The sequence below is a fragment of the Anolis sagrei genome, chromosome 4, assembly GCF_037176765.1.
Source record: "Anolis sagrei isolate rAnoSag1 chromosome 4, rAnoSag1.mat, whole genome shotgun sequence".
Classification (NCBI taxonomy): Eukaryota; Metazoa; Chordata; class Lepidosauria; order Squamata; family Dactyloidae; genus Anolis; species Anolis sagrei.
This window is the reverse complement of record NC_090024.1, coordinates 87233762-87253339: the sequence shown is the minus strand read 5'-3', so window position 1 is coordinate 87253339 and position 19578 is coordinate 87233762. Positions and strand designations below refer to the sequence as shown.

At 39.6% G+C, this 19578-nt stretch overlaps 1 protein-coding gene across 2 annotated transcripts in view; it reads right to left on the bottom strand.

Moving 5' to 3' along the window:
• Positions 1-19578, bottom strand: part of SLC22A23 (solute carrier family 22 member 23) — a 125615-nt gene that overhangs the window by 88834 nt on the left and 17203 nt on the right. The window lies entirely within an intron of this gene.

The following is a 19578-nucleotide window of genomic DNA, read 5'->3' as shown; positions in this document are numbered from 1 at the left end:
TGATACTTTTATCTCCCATGATTCTCTCACCATCAGTTGATGGGGATTGCAGTCCCAAAATATCAGAAGTGTTACATTCTTCATTTCTGGCATAAAGGCATGACTGAAGCCCTTCAAGGTTTCATTTCACTCATTATTTATGAGGATAAATTGGTCAGTTTAAGAATTTTGCAATAAAAACTATAAAAGTATAAGAAAGACCAACTTTCCAGCATGAGCCCATAAGCACCTCTGAAGCTGCCACACCACAGAGTGCCACATAATGAAAATGCCTACCCTTAGATTATCCCCCAATCAATTTTTCTTTCTTTTCAATCAAGTAACCGGGAAGAGTTCAGAAGCTGGCTGCTTGTAAGAAAGGTTAATAGTATTCCAGGACACCTCCTGAAAGCATGTATACGCAAAGACAGAACAATGGGAGAAGGAATGAGACAGAGAGCAGAAAATGAAATACACATCCAGAAGAGAAATAATATCAATTGGGTAGGCGAACTACATGTGTATCCGGAGTCTTGGAGTCCTATATGGTTTATTCTGTTTAAAAGAAAGAATCATAGAGTTGGAAGAGACCTCATGGGCCTTCCAGTCCAACCCCCTGCCAAGAACCTGGAAAATTGCATTCAAAGCACCCCTGACAGATGGCCATCTAGCCTCTGTTTAAAAGCCTCCAAATAAAAAGCCTCCATCACAATCTAGGGCAGGGAGTTCCACTGCTGAACAGCTCTCAAAGTTAGGAAGTTCTTCCTAATGTTCAGGTGGAATCTCCTTTCCTGTAGTTTGAAGCCATTGTTCTGCATCCTAGTCTCCAAGGCAGAAGAAAACAAGTTGAATAAGATATTTGAGTAGGAGGGTCTGTAGCCATTACTGCAGCTGACAGAGGACGAAAACCTTCAGAAGGACCCTGAGACCATCTCTAGACTGACCACACATCATACAAACAAAGAAATTGAAAAATAACACCAAAATAATATGCTTAAAATACATTATGTTCATTTCTGTTGACAGGCAGCCAGTAATAAAAATTAGGAGGATATTAACATTTTAATATTCATTTTCAACTAATGTTTCCAAGCTCTTTCACAAACGAAATACTTTTGCCAGATTACAAGCATTGCATGTCTCACGGTAATCATGTCTCAATATCTTGTCTCTAGGGTTCCTAGATCTCAGGCTGTTTCACACTATACCAGTACAAAGCCATGGGAATGTCTCAAGTCATGCTCTTCAATTTTATTGATTGTCCTCTTCCAGTATTATTGGAGAGGGTAATCATATTTGTTTTCTTCAATGCCATGGATTTAGAAAACATTTTGCAGATATATTTGCAAGTTTTAGACATCATATCTGCCACTCATTCCCTGAAAGAATCCGGGACTCTTTTTCACAATAGTGTTTTAGTTTCTGTTTAACAGTCTTCAATATAGAAAGGGAGATTAAAGGAGACTTCCTTGAAGATGTGTTCTTTGGAGTAGGTACATAGGCAAGCACATCTAAGTATGAATATCATATATCCATATTGTAACTGCATTGTCCTTGTGTGAAAACACATAGGGTTGAACATGGCTAGGTCATAGAATCATAGAATCAAAGAGTTGGAAGAGACCTCATGGGCCATCCAGTCCAACCCCCTGCCAAGAAGCAGGATTATTGCATTCAAATCACCCCTGACAAATGGCCATCTAACCTCTGCTTAAAAGCTTCCAAAGAAGGAGCCTCCACCACACTCCGGGGCAGAGAGTTCCACTGCTGAACGGCTCTCACAGTCAGGAAGTTCTTCCTAATGTTCAGATGGAATCTTAATCAATCACTCAGGGAGGACTATATAACCTAATCCAATAAAATAAAAGAAGCAAAAACTTGGCCAATGGAATCCAATGTTTTTATTAATAGAAAATCCTGATATATTTTGATCTATATGTTCTCTTTAATGCCTTCCTCAAGTGCATATTTAGAAGTGTCTGAAATAGGAACTCTCCAACTATTAAATGATGTTTCTACTTTAAAAAAGTATTATTGAACAGTGAGGGGAAAGAACTCTTGTCTGCTGGAGGAAAGTGTGGATGTTGCCTGGCTACTTCCTGTCTAGGGGAATCCTTTGTTGGAATGTGTTAGCTGGCCCTGATTGTTTCCTGTCTGGAATTCCCTAAAATTCCCAGCCAGGTTTTGAAGCTGCATGGCCATTCAATTCTAATCAAGGTGGCCAATTGCAAGTGTGAATGTTGCAATTGGCCACCTTGACAAAAGATCTCTCTCCCACACTGGCCATTCCACAGATATATAAACCCCACTTGCCTAGTTTCCAACAAACCTCACAACCTCTGAAGATGCCTGCTATAGATGTGGGCGAAACATCAGGAGAGAATGCTTCTGGAACATGGCCATACAGCCCAGAAAACTCACAGCAATTCAGCTATTCTGGCCATGAAAGCCTTCGACAACACATAGTATTGAACATTTAGAGATGTTTTTCCTCATTTCTCAGGTAGACCAATAAAATATCTCCTGTAATAGCCATCTGTGGCTGCTCTTCATCTTAAAATTAATGTAATGGATTCAAAACTAATTTTAGATTTTTTAAAATTTGTTTAATTTCTTTACATCAATCAAACATATTTTCAAATATTTCAAAGCAAATATGATAATATGCACTTTATTATGCTTTATTAAGAGGCTTGGAACACTGTGTCCCTATTTGTACAGACAACCCCCCCCCCCCCCCCCCATATAGAGCTCTCTACCTCAGGTTCATGTGCTTAAAATAGACCATCTGTTTCAAATTAGCTTTTTAATAGAATATTTTGCTGAAGTTGCATATGGGCAAGTAAAACATGAACATAGTCAAACTCTTCTTGAACAAAGGAGTCAAACTCTTCTTGAAAAGAAGAGTGCATCTATATGAGGCAGCAAAATTCAGAGTGATTCTACTATAAATATCATGCCTCCATCCTACAAAATGTTGGATATTATAATCTGGGAAAATATTTCAATTTCCATGCTAGAGAGCTCTAGGCCACTTCCCTGAACTTCAACACTGCAGCATTCTAGTAGAGACTTCCCAGCCAAATTAGAAGTCCTAGAATTCCAGAGGGTGAAGCCATGATAGTTAAAGTGGCATCAAATTGCTATAACTATTTAGTGTGAGTGCATTCTAACACTTTGTCCTCTTATCCAAACCTACTCAACAATCAGTTCTGACTTTTTGTGTGTGTGAGGCAGGGAATAAGCAGGACATGGGATCAGAGTGTCTTCACCCTCTTCACACAATGAGAATAACATTTCCCAAGCACACAGCTAGCTGGAAGGCATGCAAAAACCAGAGCAGCTGCATCACAAGGCACAGTGGTTAAACCACACTGACAGGATTCTCCCAAATTTCTTCACAAAAGCTTTTTCATGGCCAGCACAGTTGGACCAGGTTTCTGCACAAGTTTCTACAGAGCAGATTTGGATATTGTGCCTTGCTTACAGGAGATCCCAGACAGACAGGAATCTCTCTTCTGCCTATTTGCCAACGTGCCCATTTAGTTATATTAATACAATTTTCTTCTGCAATGCTAGTGCTGCAAACAACTATGTGCTCGGGCAACGTTATGCAGTTACTAGGCAGCATAAGGAAGCCTTAAGAAGGCATACGAGATATCTCTGGAGAGAGATTGTTCTGCAGTCTTAGGAGGCACATTAAGGAAATCCAGCTAAATGCAGCTGTCTGTCTGAGCCTCAGACATCTGATATGCCCTTCCTGCCATGCGCTCCATTCCTCACCACCACCAAGGACAGGCAAATGGCTGGAGCTTATCACAGCTGGACACACAACTACAAGGCTGTATCCTGTTGTGTCACTCCATTTGTGGGAGATTGGTTACTCCAGACTGAGCATTTGGAACTGGCATTGTGAATCCTAGGTTTGGAACAGGCCAGAGTTTGACCATTTACTGGCTGGTCATTCCACAGCAAGGCTGGCAAATGACGAGATGGTCTCTCTGATTCAAACACAGCACACGCTGCATGTTGATTAAAAAAAAGAAATAGTGTAACAGCTGTTCCCTGAATGTGGCTGGGCTGACTGATAGCTGAAAGACCAGGCTAGCCATGTGGGCAGAAACAAATGTCTGAAATCCTCCCATATCCCACTGAGACAAGATCGGGGTGAGCAGAGGAAGCAACAAGGCTGCTCCAGGCAGCAAAGCGGTGTGGGCACTGAACCCTAATTAGAGCCCTGTGAATTGGCTTTGGACCACAAATTGCAGAATTTCTTATCAATGGGAATGCTTTCTGGGGCTGATGGGGAGGGGTGAAGTCCTCAGTTGCAGGTCATTATAATCAACAAGGTAAGGGAAAGATGGCGGAGGGAGTTGAGTAATGGGACACACACATCCCTATCTGAATTTAGTTCTTCCCCAGTTGCCTCAGAAAATCCAGCTCAATTGGAAGGGTTCAAACAGGATCTCAACGAAGCAATTTTTGTCACGATTACATGAGTGTGTGGCAGGATAAGGGTTTTAACAGTCTCCCTCACCAGACAAATTGACAGCTTTGATTAAAGAAAAACCATTAACCACGTTTAAGCAAGTCTAGCAGTCATTAACTGTATTTTTGAGCAACTACTGGGGAAGATAATCAGTATGAGGGTGGGAAGAATAGTCAGTTAGCAAATATATAGAAATATGTTATGTTATGAAACTCGAAGTAGGATTAGTGATCAATTATAACTGTCAAATGGATAGTTGGAAGCCATGTTTTTTCAATTTTCCCTGTTTTGTTTTTTAATTTTTTTGTAGTGTAGTAAATTAATGTTATAATATTTTTCCATATTGTCTATGTATTTGTCTTGATGTAATTTGTCTGTATGATTTTCTTTCTGGCAATTGAATGTTTGCCTTATATGTTGGAAACAGCCCCGAGTCCCTTCAGGGAGATAGGGCGGTATACAAATAAAGTTTATTATTATTATTATTATTACTATTATTATTATTATTATATCATTTTGGGTTTATGGAGTTTCTCCTAATGTTTTTTTCATGTCATATTTTTTCTTTATTGTTAAATAAAAATTTTATTTTTAAAGTCTGCCTTCTCCTTACTTAGTCTCATTGCTCCTCAGCCTTTTCCCGTTGTTGATATCACAGCTGTTTTGTACCCAAAGCTAATGTAAACCTATCACATGACTTTCTTGGCAAGATTTGTTCAGAAGGGAATTTGATTTTGCCTTCCTCTGAGGCTGAGACCCAATATTAATTTTTTTAAAAACTGCACATTGATTAATTTGGGCTATTAATGGCACATTTTGGTTCAGCCTCAGTCAAGCCAACAAGAACATGCACTTAAGAAAGCAAAAGGGGATCATTACACACTGCATATGCCATTTATTATAAAGCATAATTTGTGACTAATTTTATCTAGACTCTATCAAAGGAGTCAAACTCTTAACTTATTAAACCTGATCAAAACTTTTAGGCATACATTCTACAACATCTGCATGGATTAGTCTGAGGCCAATCTGTACTAATGCTGTAACATCAGGTCAATACAAAGGCTTCTTATCAACTTCATGCACTGATGAGATTCCATGCTTCAATCTTAAAAATAAACAAGGTCCCGTAGAGAGATCAGCATTTCCTATACGACTGATAAATTAATTTTAATCCTTGCTCTAACAGCCACTGATAGGATGTGTTGCCCACAGCTATGTCAACCCAATATTACGAGCATAATATTTTAACAGGATTACTGTAGGATGTCAGCATCATAAACAGATATACTTTATGGAAGTGGAGGAAGGGAATATCTTTAAAGATGGCACTAGGTGAGAATTCTCAGCAAGAGAAATACAGTTTTAAAGCTAATAGTCCTTCATTATACTTTTAAATTTCATCTCCTCACCTTGAATTTGCTCCAAGGTCATTTTTATCTGCACTACTTGAGATTAAGATAAGCTGGTCTAGAACTAAGAAGCATTTCTTTAAAGAAGATTGAAGAGAATCTGAGATGATTAAAATAAGGCTTCCAGAATATGAATTGATGGATCAGTGCAGAATTAGTTATTAGACATTGGTATGGAAGGGATAAAGCTTGCTTGTGTCAAGTAACTAGGCAGACACCTAACTCTACTTTAAATCACAACAACACAAAGCACGTTAGCATCAATTAACATAGTAATTCCCTGAGGAAAAGGTCTACATATAAAGGATCTTTCACATGCCACTAATAGCTGTTTGGTCCAACGAATGCTACCATTAGTGGATAACAAGCAGGGAGAGAGTGGCATTCACTTTTTTAAAAACTCCAAATGCCTTGTGATTTTATTCTAAGACAAACGTACAGCTATAATATTGCATATCAGAATAATATTCTGTAATGTTTAGAAGAAGAATCCCATGAAAGGGGATTGAATTGCTATAGAATTTTGGAAGTATGCTATATAAACTGAATTAATGATTATAGACCTATAAAATGAGTCCTCATTAAAGAAGATATAATTGTTGTAGAATGACTTAAACACAATAAAGAAAGGAATAATGATAATATATATTATTAGATAAAATGTTGGTTTAGCTTATGGTTAAAAGAGGCATGGCTTTATTAAGAGATTAGAGATTTATTGGAATATATTTATTTATTTACTATATTTCTACCCCACTCTTCTCACCCTGAAGGGGATTCACAGCAACTTACAATTATGGAAAAATTCAATGCCACATTACCAATACAAATAAACAAATACAACGCATTAAGCAATAAAACAGATAAAAAAACCTATAAATACAATTAAAATAGATTAAAATAGTGCCGAGTCCCATAGTTGTCATTGCCACAATTATGTCGAGTTCCATATTGCACTACTCTCCAAACAACTGGTCCCATAGCCAGGTGTTGAACTTTTTCCTGAAGACCAAGAGGATGGGTGCAAGTCTGATGTCACTGGGGAAGGAGTTCCATAGTCGAGGAGCCACCACTGAGAAGGCCCTGTCTCATCCTCCCCAGTCACGCTTGTGATGGTGGTGGGAAAGATTTGCAGGGCCTTCCTGACAAATCTTAATGCTCTCATTGGTTCATAGGGAGAGATACATTCGGATAGGTAAGTCAGGCCAGAACCATTTAGGGCTTTATAGGCTAAAGTCAGCACTTTGAATTGGCAGACTGGCAGCCAGTGGAGCTGATGTAACAGGAGGGATGTCTACTCCCTGTACGCCGCTCTAATGAGCAACCTGTCTGCCGCTTGTTGGACTACTTGAAGCTTCTGAGTAGTCTTCAAAGGCAGCCCCACATAGAGCATGTTGCAGTAGTCTTAAATATATGTGCTTTTTAAATGTTTTATTGTAATGTGTATTTTGATATTTTACCGATTGTATGTGTTTTTATGGTTGGAAACCGGGCTGAGTCCCTCTTATGAGGTGAGAAGCTCGGTATATAAAACTTTGAAATAAAATAAATAAATAAATAAAATATTCAAGATGTAACAAGAGCGTGGATTACTGTGGCCAAGACAGTAGACTTTTCATGGAAATAAAGGTGTGAATGGTATATGCTTTACTTATGTTTTTAAAAATATTAGATACAAGGATTATTGGACAGTCTGTTTAACTGGAAGAGGTATGGAGGCTTTTAAAATTAATAAAGGCAATAGGAGCTGTTAAACTTTTTAAAATGGATAGACTATGCGATTTGATCCCCTTATTATAGATTGGGAAATAAAAAAGTATTGGTGATGTTTAATACAGTTAACCAATCACAACATAGTAGTGGAATAAGTGAATTGTTATAAATGTGATTCTCGCATGCACTGATAAATTCTGAGTTAGACTACTACAATGTTCTTTATGTTTGTCTGCCCTTGAAGTCGACATGGAAGCTGCAACAAATGCTTAATGCAGAAGTCCCAACTTTCCCTTAGAAAGCCAATTCTAAGACTCTAAATCAAATACTAGTAAAGCCAGGGGGTAGTGGAGGAAGAGAACCCTACAAAGAGCACCTGATGTCTCACTGTTCTTTATACTTTTTCAACAAACCTAAGATTGCCAGACCACCTGCTGAAATGTAGTCTCTTAAAGAAAAGCCATGTGTTTTGATAGCCTCTGTAACATCCACTGTCAAAAATAAAGTGAGCTATCATAATTATCCCCCTAAAAAGAATCAGGTACTTTTCTTTCTGCTATAGACTGCACAGTTGCTCATTTCCCCAGGCTACTATACTGAATATTTTGAAATGCAAAACTATGCGGCAGGGTTTCTTCTTCTTCTATGTAAATGAATACATTCATGACCAAATGCTGTCTTTAGCTTTGATATTTTCCAGTCATGTACAGCTACCTACACAGCACTGCTCACAAGCTGAACCCTTGGTTTCAATTAAAAATAATCCCCAACACTATCACCATCACCGTAATTTTATATTTGTCGTGACTAAAAGATCCCCAAATGAACCAAAGCTGATGACATGTGGGGAAATGGAAAAATAACTACTTTGTTTACCCAATAATAACACTCTCCAGGAATCTCTAGGTCCTCCAACACAATTCGATGGTCAGCCTTTGCCAGAAACTAACCACAGAATCACAATGGAGTACAAATTACCTCTAGGAATTTCTAGATCCTCCAGCTTGGTTCTATAGTGGGAGCTCACCACAGAGTCACGCCGGAGGACTTAAGAGATTCCTCGAGGGAACACATCAAATCCAGAAATAATCATATCTGCAAAAGTGAAACCTGCAAATGTGGAGAACTGACTGCATAAATAAAAATGTAATGTTCATTTGTGGGATTGACATAACTCAAAAACCACTGGACGAACTGACACCAAATTTGGACACAATACCCCTATCAGGCCAACGAGTGACATCACTCATAAAAACACTGAAAAACACAGCAGAAGAGACTTAAAAAGCCAAAAAACAAAAAATGCATTACAACGCATATGCAAAACCACATATATACACAACACACATATATACACATATACACAAACATATACACAAAACACATATACACAGACTGGGCCACAGCAATGCATGGCAGGGGACGGCTAGTGTGTGTGTATATACCTTCAAGTCAGCTGTTGACACATGGTGGCCTGATGAATTTCATAGGGTTTTATTAAGCAAGGAATATTCTAAGGTGGTTTTACCAATTCTCCCCTCTGAAATATACTTTACAGCATTTGGCATTTGTTGGCAGTCTGTCATTCAAGTACTAACCAAAGCTGACCCTTCTTAGCTTTGAAGGTCAGATGACATCTGATGCCTTTAGGGAATTTACACCAGCTACTATGACTCGCTTATCTGAATTAGAATCAGAATTTGAGGGACCTGGGAAGTTTAGAGTCCAAATGATGGAGAATGGCCATCTCTTTATAACTGAACCACAGAGATCAAAGAAGCATCCAATTAAAACCAAGCATAATAGTCCACTACAAAACCGAACAACTTGTTTTTGATGCAATTTGAGGATTCAGCTATTAGACCATTTGGGGTTTTTTAAAGTCATTTCATTCTTAAGAAAAAGTGAATGTAACCAGTCATGCCTTTGTAGCCATCTGAATATATTTTAAATCCAAAGAGGCATGTCAAAAAGCAAAGATTCCATTATAGCAACACTTTAATTCTTATTTTCTATTCTCCCTCTCCTCTCTCTTCACAATAAAAAAGCATATATGGGATTTTTTAACATGCTTTATATATTTGACATTGTTCCTAGTGGATTTAAAAAGGTGCAGCAGAAATTTGAGTCCTTTGCCAGCTCAATTTGCTTGTTTACATAGTGCAGCAGGGAAATGTGCAGACTAATTGAACGAGATAACCTGCCCTTTTGGCATTCTGTCAGCCCTGATAATATTATTTCTCACTACCGCTCATAACCTTGTCACTGATGGGATTCCCTCCCAGTCGCAGGCTTCAGCATTTAAATGCTATGCAGCTCATTTCAACCAGACTTTGAGCATCTAATAGACACCATTTTTCCGCAGAGCCATGGCCTAATTGCCAGCCTCACCCATTTGCAAAACACAACAGAAGGCCATGCTCCCAATTCTAATTTATAACCTGTTGGTTTTGCCCTTGCATTTGGCAATATAAGGCAGTGCAAACAGACAGATGTCAAAAGCAAAGCCTTTTTACTGCAGGCAAAGCAGCTGCTCGGCGGTTTTCCATAATTTTCATAGCAGAATAGCTTGTTCTATATCCTCTGGCACAAGGAGCATGCTCCAAGTTTGGCACCAGGCATACTGGTTGTGCCAGCTTCCCAGAAATGCCCTAGAATGGCACCACTACACACAACATCTATTATATATATAGCCCTTTTCCCAATGATATGTATAGATCTCTCTTTCCCCTCATTGCAACAATCCTGTGAAGTAGATCTGGCTCAGAGAGATAGAAATTGACTGACCATTGTGAGCAATGTTCATTCAGTCAATTTCAAGACTCAAAAACCACCATTTTAACTGTATTAACTTCTTCCTATAGAATACAGGCAGTCCCTAAGTTACAAACATATGAGATATATGACTCCTCATTAAGACCAGGGGTGAGATAAGGAAGTGAGAGAAATCTAGCCCTAGGAAAAGAAATTCAGTCCTGCAAGTGAATTTCTAGAGCTTTATCACCAATTCTTGTTTCCACAACAAGCCAAATTTTTCAAAATCCATTTATCACAGGGACAGAAAGTGAGGTGAAATTATATGAACAAGGGCACAGGCAGCAAAACAAACACCACTGGGATGTTATACCTGCTGGCTTGAGTTACACTTAAAAAGTACTTGTTCCAGCTTACATACAAATTCAACTTAAGAACAAACCTACTGAACCTATCTTGTTTGTAACTCAAGGACTGCCTGTACTGGCATTTGAAGCTTATTGTGGTACCAGAGTTCTCTGACAGAGGACGGTAACAATCTCACAAAACTACAAATCCCAGGATTTCATAGTACTGAGACATGGCAGTTAATGTGGTGTTTGTTACAAGTTTACAGTGTGGGTAGAGCATTAGAGGGGCCTTGCTGAGCTCAAGTCTAGCACTCTAACCAGCATGCCAAGCAAAACACCACATAATATTTATTACAGGCACCATCTTGGATCCTCCTGAAACAGTCTATTTCTGAGATCCATCACTGCTATATTTTTTGGAGACATTTAAATTTCTTACCCTGAGCTGAGCTGCAAACACTGCTTGAGGTCCCTAGCACAACATTCATGCATTAGCTGGCATTTAGAAAACAGAGTGAAAACAAAAGATTCCACGGGGAGGCATTAATTTGATTGGCATTATTTCATGACTCTAGTGCCGTCACATGGTGTCCTTCATACTCTGTTATGGTGACCACAAAACAGATTGGGGGAGAGAGTGTTTTGTATCACAAGATAGCAGCTAACGGCATTCTGGTTTTTTTAAGTAGCCAAAAGGAGAAAAATATGATGAACGAAGAGAGAATATTTTTTAACAAGGGTAGACAAAGTAGAACAAAAGTGGTTTCCCAGACAGTTCTTAAAAAACGTTATTAGTCTCTGATCTTTTCCTGGCATGGTTTTAGGACCAGTCAGGCAAAAGTCCAACTGCCATGAAGCAGGATAGCATGATATCATTATAAGATAGATATAAGACAACTGGCTGTTTCAATAGGGGAGATGGATATGACATTAGTAAAATATGGAGGTAGATTTTTTAAAAACAAGAGTATTATGGGAAGTGTATGACTAGACCCAGCTGGATATGGGGAACATTCTAGGATTTGTTTAATAACTATTTAAGGGCTTCTGTAGTGAGCCAGCATGGTATAGTGAAGACTGCCATCTGGGATTAAAATCCCTGTTCAGTCATGGAAACCCACTGGATGACCTTGGACAAGCTGCACTCTCTTGGCCTATGAGGCTCCTTCTACACAATCCAGATTATCAAATCAGATAACCCATGTTATCTGCTTTGAATGTGAGTCTACACTGCCATATAATCCAGTTCAAGGCAGATAATCTGGATTTATATGGCAGTGTAAAAGGGATCTGATGAAGACAAAGGCAAACCACTTCTGAATAAATCTTACCATGAAAAATACAAGATACAGTGGCCATAAATCGAAAACGAAGGTATGCAATAATAATAAGGGCCCCTCTGTAGGCTGACTGTATGTAACATGTAGTCATCCCTTTACATATGGGCTTGGATTGGATCATCATTCACAAAACGACAATGAGAACATCTATGGTTATCTTCTATACCTTGCAATGTCATATGCACAGTGCACATCATAGCTTATGACTATTTAATTTATAGGGCAGTTGGGCAGATTCAATAAAGCAATAGGTTATTTTGTGTTTTTGTTTGTTGTCAGAAAAAGCACTCTTCTCTATACACCGGAAAAATGTGATGTCTCCCAAAAAGGCCTGCTAAACAGATTTAAAATGCCTGTAACAAATACTAGTATATGTTGAAATGCATCAAGAAAAGGAAAAGACTTTACACCTATTTTTCAAAATGTTGCAGCCAACCACTCAAGCATGAGGGTAAAAGGATAAGATGAAGACAAAAGATCTGCATTTGTTCCATCACTTTCTAAATTTAGATCCTCTTTAGGAGCATTTCGGAAGATATAAATGGCTGTCTTACTTTTTAAAAACACATGCAAAAGTGCAAGCTGAACTATAAAAGGTTATAAGGAAAATAATTGCAACATGACAACCCATTGCTCTTAAAATACATACTACCCTATCATGCTGCATTGTACTTACACTTTGACCCCATTAAGGAGAAAAGGGAGCTGTCCACTGGACTGCATAAAAATTCAATGTTTTCTAAGCATTTGTCTATGAAAATGCATATTCCATTACAACTGTGACAGGAACATTAATTGCACTAAAGCCAAAGCCAATTGTTGGTCCCGACTATAATAGATACATTGCGTCAGTGGGAACGTTGTTGAATCAGGGCTTATGGAAATTTCATTGTTTCAATTTATCTGCCTTAGTTAGGATTTTTAAAAAAAGTTTAGACCACAGTGTTTGTAACCTTATAAAGGATCATTATTGATGCCGCAATGGAAAGTACAAGATTAACAAGACAGACCCAGAAGAGAAAGTAGTAAAAGCGACTGCAATCCACAAACAATGAAATAAACTGTAATCAACAAAACGTATGCCATAATAATTATAATAGTCTTTGGAGAGCCATAAGATTTTCTGCTAGATTCTTAGGTAGTTCTCCATCATCCTGATATGACAGAACAGAGCAGAAATTGATTGAATTGGTTCAGATCTCAAGGCAGGTTTGAACACAGAGTAATGTAATTACACAGGTAATAAAGTAGCCTTTCTTCCAATAAAGTAGCCTTTCTATCCAAAGTATTCATCATTCTTTATACAGGGTAGATGACTTTCTGAAGTTCAAGAATCACCTTTATAAATGGGGGCTCTCTATGTACAGTCAGTCACCCATATTTACTGGGGCTGGTGAGCAAAACCTCAGTGAAAGTAGAAAAACCACAAACAGAAATTGCTAGTTTTTCCCTGAGAGAATACCTCTCTAGGAATGTCTAGGTCCTCCAGTGTGAGTCTAATCGTCAACTTCCAACAGATTTTGATGACATCCATATACTGGAGGAATTAAGAGATTCCAAGAGAGACCATATTAATCAAATCCACGAATAAGCAAACTTGGAAATATGGAAGGCCAAATGTAATTCAGGACAGTGGCTTCCCAGTGCCCTGAGTTATGTGGATTACCTCCACAAAACATGTAGGGTTTTTTTCCGTTTCAGAAGAGACTTGAGAAACTGCAAGTTGTTTCTGGTGTGAGAGAATTGGCCATCTGCAAGGACGTTGCCCAGGGGATGTTTTACCATCCTTTGGGAGGTTTCTCTCATGTCCCCGCATGGGGAGCTGGAGCTGACAGAGGGAGCTCATCGGATTTGAACCTGTGACCTGTCAGTCTTCAGTCGTGCTGGCACAAGGGTTTAACCCACATTACGGTATATACAACAAACTCCTCCAAGATCCTTTCATCATAGTACATGTTGTTCTTTGTTAGGGATACTTTTATCAGTGAAGGCCTGAACAGTGAATACCGGTTAAAAGAAATGGAACTACCGGCACCGACATGTATTGAAAAAATAACGGAGGTCAATCAGGGACACCATTACAGTAGGAGCTAAACTTATTGCTTGGCCTAAACATAAACATAAACCTATTACAAAGCTCATTATACTATCATACTACCGCCCACATAAGTGAAGAAGTCTATAAAACACCTTCAGGAATCCTTTGCAATATGAATATCTGGAGAAATCACCTAAATACGCAACTGTAGATTAGGGTAGCAAATCTAAAGTGGCAATGTTGGGTTTTCTTTAGAGCAGGAGCTCAGGAATACACACAGAAGAACAGGAATAAGTGTTCCCAGCAGGGTGAATCCCTTACATTTTAAGTAAATAAAAAGATCTTGTATCTAAGGGGACATAAGAATGTTATTATGCCATTTAAAAAAAAACAGGGTGGATACTCGATTGAATATGATGGCACATATTGGGGGAATCTTTCAGATATATGCAATAAAGATAGGGATGTAAATTGTTTGAGTGCCCAGCATTCTTAGTTGGGCGTGAATCATAAGAAATGCCTGCTATGCATAGCATGACAACTTACATATTTTACTTCATAGTAATGAGCATTGGGGCTTATAAACTCAAGTGCCAACACTGTAAGTACTCTTAAGAGAAAATGAGTACAATACTTGACCTCCTCTCTCCATGTTATAAGAATGTATTTGACATGAGAGATATAAAATTACATTTCAAGATGTCAGGAACTAATCCATGACTTCGCATATATATATATATATATATTGCTGTCACTAACAACAAACATCTTACTATAAAAACTGAGACCTGCATGGAAAATTTAGAATCTCTTCCTTTGTAAAATATTACAGTCCAAAACTGAACCTGTTATCCTTATAATGAGTCGCTTGCTAAATTCATAACTGCCAAAGTTTGGTTACAAATGAATTCTGATTTTACATTACTGTATTCTGTCACTCTAAAATTGATTAGATTCCCACATCACCCATAAGTATTCATGTGGGAAATGCTTTTCTATATAGGTAAAAGGTAAAGGTTTCCTCTGACCTTAAGTCTAGTTATGTCCGACACTGGGTGGTGATGCTCATCTCCATGTCGCGCAGAGTGATATGTCAAGATTTTGTTCACTAACTAGATGGCACCAGAATACATCTGAACCTGGAAGCTAATCAGTTAGTACTTGGATTGGAGACTGTCAATGAATCATATGTGTTGTGGACTATTTCAGGGGAAGGGACTGGCAAAAACCACCTCTGAGTATATCTTACCTAAGAAAACCTCATGAAATTCAGGGAGTCACCATAACACAACATCCAATTTGAAGATACCTACACACACGGAGCTAGAAGTATAATGGATATTTCTCCTGACCATTTGGTCTAATGTTTGGGGGGGGGGGGGTCACTGTGGCAGCTTCCATGCAAATACCAGTATCTACACAGAAGAAGACTTTGAACTGGTAAAATTCCAATGAGTGCATCAGGGCAGTCTTCCTCAAAATGGCATGATCCAGATGCAGTAGACTGAATTTTCCATCTTTCCCCATCAGAACAGCCATTGGTTAAGGTTGATGGGCATTAGAGTTCCTCATATCTAGAGGGCATAAAGGGGCTTACTGCTTGGATTCATGTACTACCGGCACATAAAAGTGAAACAAAAACATAGTGCTTGTTGTTGTTGTTCATTCGTTCAGTCGTCTCCGACTCTTCGTGACCTCATAGACCAGCCTACGCCAGAGTTCCCTGTCGGCCGTTACCACCCCCAGCTCCCTCAAGGTCAGTCCAGTCACTTCAAGGATGCCATCCATCCATCTTGCCCTTGGTCAGCCCCTCTTCCTTTTGCCTTCCACTTTCCCCAGCATAATTGTCTTCTCTAGGCTTTCCTGTCTCCTCATGATGTGGCCAAAGTACTTCAACTTTGTCTCTAGTATCTTTTCCTCCAGTGAGCAGTCGGGCTTTATTTCCTGGAGGATGGACTGGTTGGATCTTCTCGCAGTCCAAGGCACTCTCAGCACTTTCCTCCAACACCACAGCTCAAAAGCATCGATCTTCCTTCGCTCAGCCTTCCCTAAGGTCCAGCTCTCACATCCGTAGGTTACTACAGGGAATACCATGGCTTTGACTAGGCGGATCTTTGTTGCCAGTCTGATGTCTCTACTCTTCACTATTTTATCGAGACTGGACATTGCTCTCCTCCCAAGAAGTAAGCGTCTTCTGATTTCCTGGCTACAGTCTGCATCTGCAGTAATCTTTGCACCTAGAAATACAAAGTCTGTCACGGCCTCCACGGTTTCTCCCTCTATTTTCCAGTTGTCAATCATTCTTGTTGCCATAATCTTGGTTTTTTTGACGTTTAGCTGCAACCCGGCTTTTGCGCTTTCTTCTTTCACCTTGATTAGAAGGCTCCTCAGCTCCTCCTCGCTTTCGGCCATCAGAGTGGTGTCATCTGCATATCTGAGGTTGTTAATGTTTCTTCCAGCAATTTTCACCCCAGCTTTGCATTCATCCAGCCCCGCACATCGCATGATGTGTTCTGCATCCAAGTTAAAAAGGTTGGGTGAGAGTATGCAGCCTTGCCATACGCCTTTCCCAATCTTGAACCAGTCTGTTGTTCCGTGGTCAGTTCTGACTGTTGCTACTTTGTCCTTGTACAGATTCCTCAGGAGAGAGACAAGGTGGCTTGGGATGCCCATCCCACCAAGAACTTGCCACAATTTATTATGATCCACACAGTCAAAGGCTTTAGAATAGTCAATGAAGCAGAAGTAGATGTTTTTCTGAAACTCCCTACCTTTCTCCATTATCCAGCGGATATTGGCAATCTGGTCTCTCGTTCCTCTGCCTTTTCTAAACCCAGCTTGAACAGCTGGCAACTCTCGCTCCATGTATTGCTGGAGTCTTCCTTGCAGGATCTTGAGCAATACCTTACTGGCATGAGAAATAAGGGCCGCTGTACGGAAGTTTGAGCAGTCTTTCGCATTTCCCTTTTTTGGTATGGGGATATAAGTTGATTTTTTCCAGTCTGATGGCCATTCTTGTGTTTTCCATATTTGCTGGCAAATGGCATGCATCACCTTGACAGCATCATCTTTTAAGATTTTAAACAGTTCAGCTGGGATCCCGTCGTCTCCTGCTGCCTTGTTGTTAGCAATGCTTCTTAAGGCCCATTCAACCTCACTCCTCAGGATGTCTGGTTCTAATTCATTCACCACACCGTCATAACTATCCTCAATATTATTATCCTTCCTATACAGATCTTCTGTATAGTCTCGCCACCTTCTCTTGATCTCTTCAGCTTCTGTTAGGTCCCTGCCATCTTTGTTTCTTATCATACCAATTTTTGCCTGAAATTTACCTCCAATGTTTCTAATTTTCTGGAAGAGGTCTCTTGTCCTTCCTATTCTGTTGTCTTCTTCCACTTCCATGCATTGCTTATTTAAAAATAGTTCCTTATCTCTTCTGGCTAACCTCTGGAATTGCGCATTTAACTGGGCATATCTCCCCTTATCCCTGTTTCCTTTTGCTTTCCTCCTTTCTTGGGCTACTTCCAGTGTCTCAGCAGACAACCATTTTGCCTTCTTGGTTTTCTTTTTCTTTGGAACGTACTTTGTTGCCGCTTCCTGAACAATGTCGCGGACTTCTGTCCATAGTTCTTCTGGGACTCTGTTTACTAAATCTAGTCCTTCAAATCTGTTCTTCACTTCCACTGTATATTCGCTAGGAATGTTAGTGAGATCATATCTAACTGGTCTGTGTATTTTCCCTGATCTCTTTAGTTTTATTCTAAATTTATTCTAAATTGGGCAATAAGAAGCAAAGGATCACCGCCTTGTCGGGGCGCTGGAGCTTGAGCACCTCAATGATGTCATGAGCGAAACCGTGAAGGGCCACCCAAGACGGGACGGTTGTGGCAGAGAGGTCAGACCAAGCGTGATCCCTGGGGAAGGCAATGGCAAACCACTCCAGTATCCTTGCCAAGAAAACTAAATGGACCAGTACAACCAGAGATATGTCGGTATGCCATTGGAAGATGGGACTCCCAGGTCGGAAAATGGCCAAAATGCTACTGGGGAGGAGCAGAGGATAAGTTCAACTAGCCCCAGATGTGATGACGCAGCTAGCTCAAAGCCGAAAGGAAGGCTAGCGGCCGACGGTACTGGAGGTGAACGACGAATCCGATGCTCTAAAGATCAACACACCATAGGAACCTGGAATGTAAGATCTATGAGCCAGGGCAAATTGGATGTTGTTATCGGTGAGATGTCAAGACTAAAGATAGACATTCTGGGGGTCAGCGAACTGAAATGGACTGGAATGGGCCACTTCACATAAGATGACCACCAGATCTACTACTGCGGACAAGAGGAACATCGAAGAAATGGAGTAGCCTTCATAATTAATAAGAAATTCGCTAAAGCGGTGCTTGGATACAACCCAAAAAATGACAGAATGATCTCAATTCGAGTGCAAGGAAAGCCTTTCAACATTACAGTGATCCAAATATATGCCCCAACCACAGCTGCTGAAGAAGCAGAAGTAGATCAGTTCTATGAGGATCTGCAGGACCTACTGGATAATACACCAAAAAGAGACATTATTTTCATTACAGGAGACTGGAATGCCAAGGTGGGAAGTCAAATGACAACTGGGATCACAGGCAAGCACGGTCTGGGAGAACAAAATGAAGCGGGACGCAGGCTGATAGAATTTTTCCAGGAAAACTCGCTGTGTATAACGAATACTCTCTTCCAACAACCTAAAAGACGGCTTTATACATGGACCTCACCAGATGGTCAACATCGAAATCAGATTGACTACATCCTTTGCAGCCAAAGGTGGCGGACATCCATCCAGTCGGTGAAAACAAGACCTGGGGCTGACTGTAGCTCAGATCACGAACTTCTTATTGCTCAATTTAGAATAAAACATAGTGCTATTTGCAATTAATTCAAAGACATAGCCATGTTAGTCTGGAATATCAGAATACAAAGGCATCTCTGAAATTAGATCTAGTCTTAAAAGCTTATGCTACCAACATTGTTCTCTCAGTTTCAGAAATTCTACAAAATCCCTTTGTATACTGGTATTTGCAATAAAGTTTTCAGTGCACCTTTATTTCCTACCCAATGAAGACATAACTATGACTTGTTCCCACACTGAAGCTATAAATTACCAAAAAAAATCTAAAAAAACCCTCACATAACAGTCAACTAGCCCGAATTAATGCAGAGTGATATGTCAGGGTTTTGTTCACTAAAGGCATTTATAAATAGATAGCTCATACCTTCAAGGCTTCATCAGCACTGCAACATTTGCCAATAAATAAAGTCTTGAAGAATATAATTACCAGTAAGTTATACCAGCAATAGAGACATTATTTTCATTACAGGTAGATGTTTCTTGGAAGAAAAATGGATATATAAATCTGGTGGGAGATACTGACTGTAGTCCTTCTTTGTCACTGTGTGCCTTCAAGTCATTTAGGAGTTATGGTGACTCTAAGCCTAACTTAACATGAGAGGC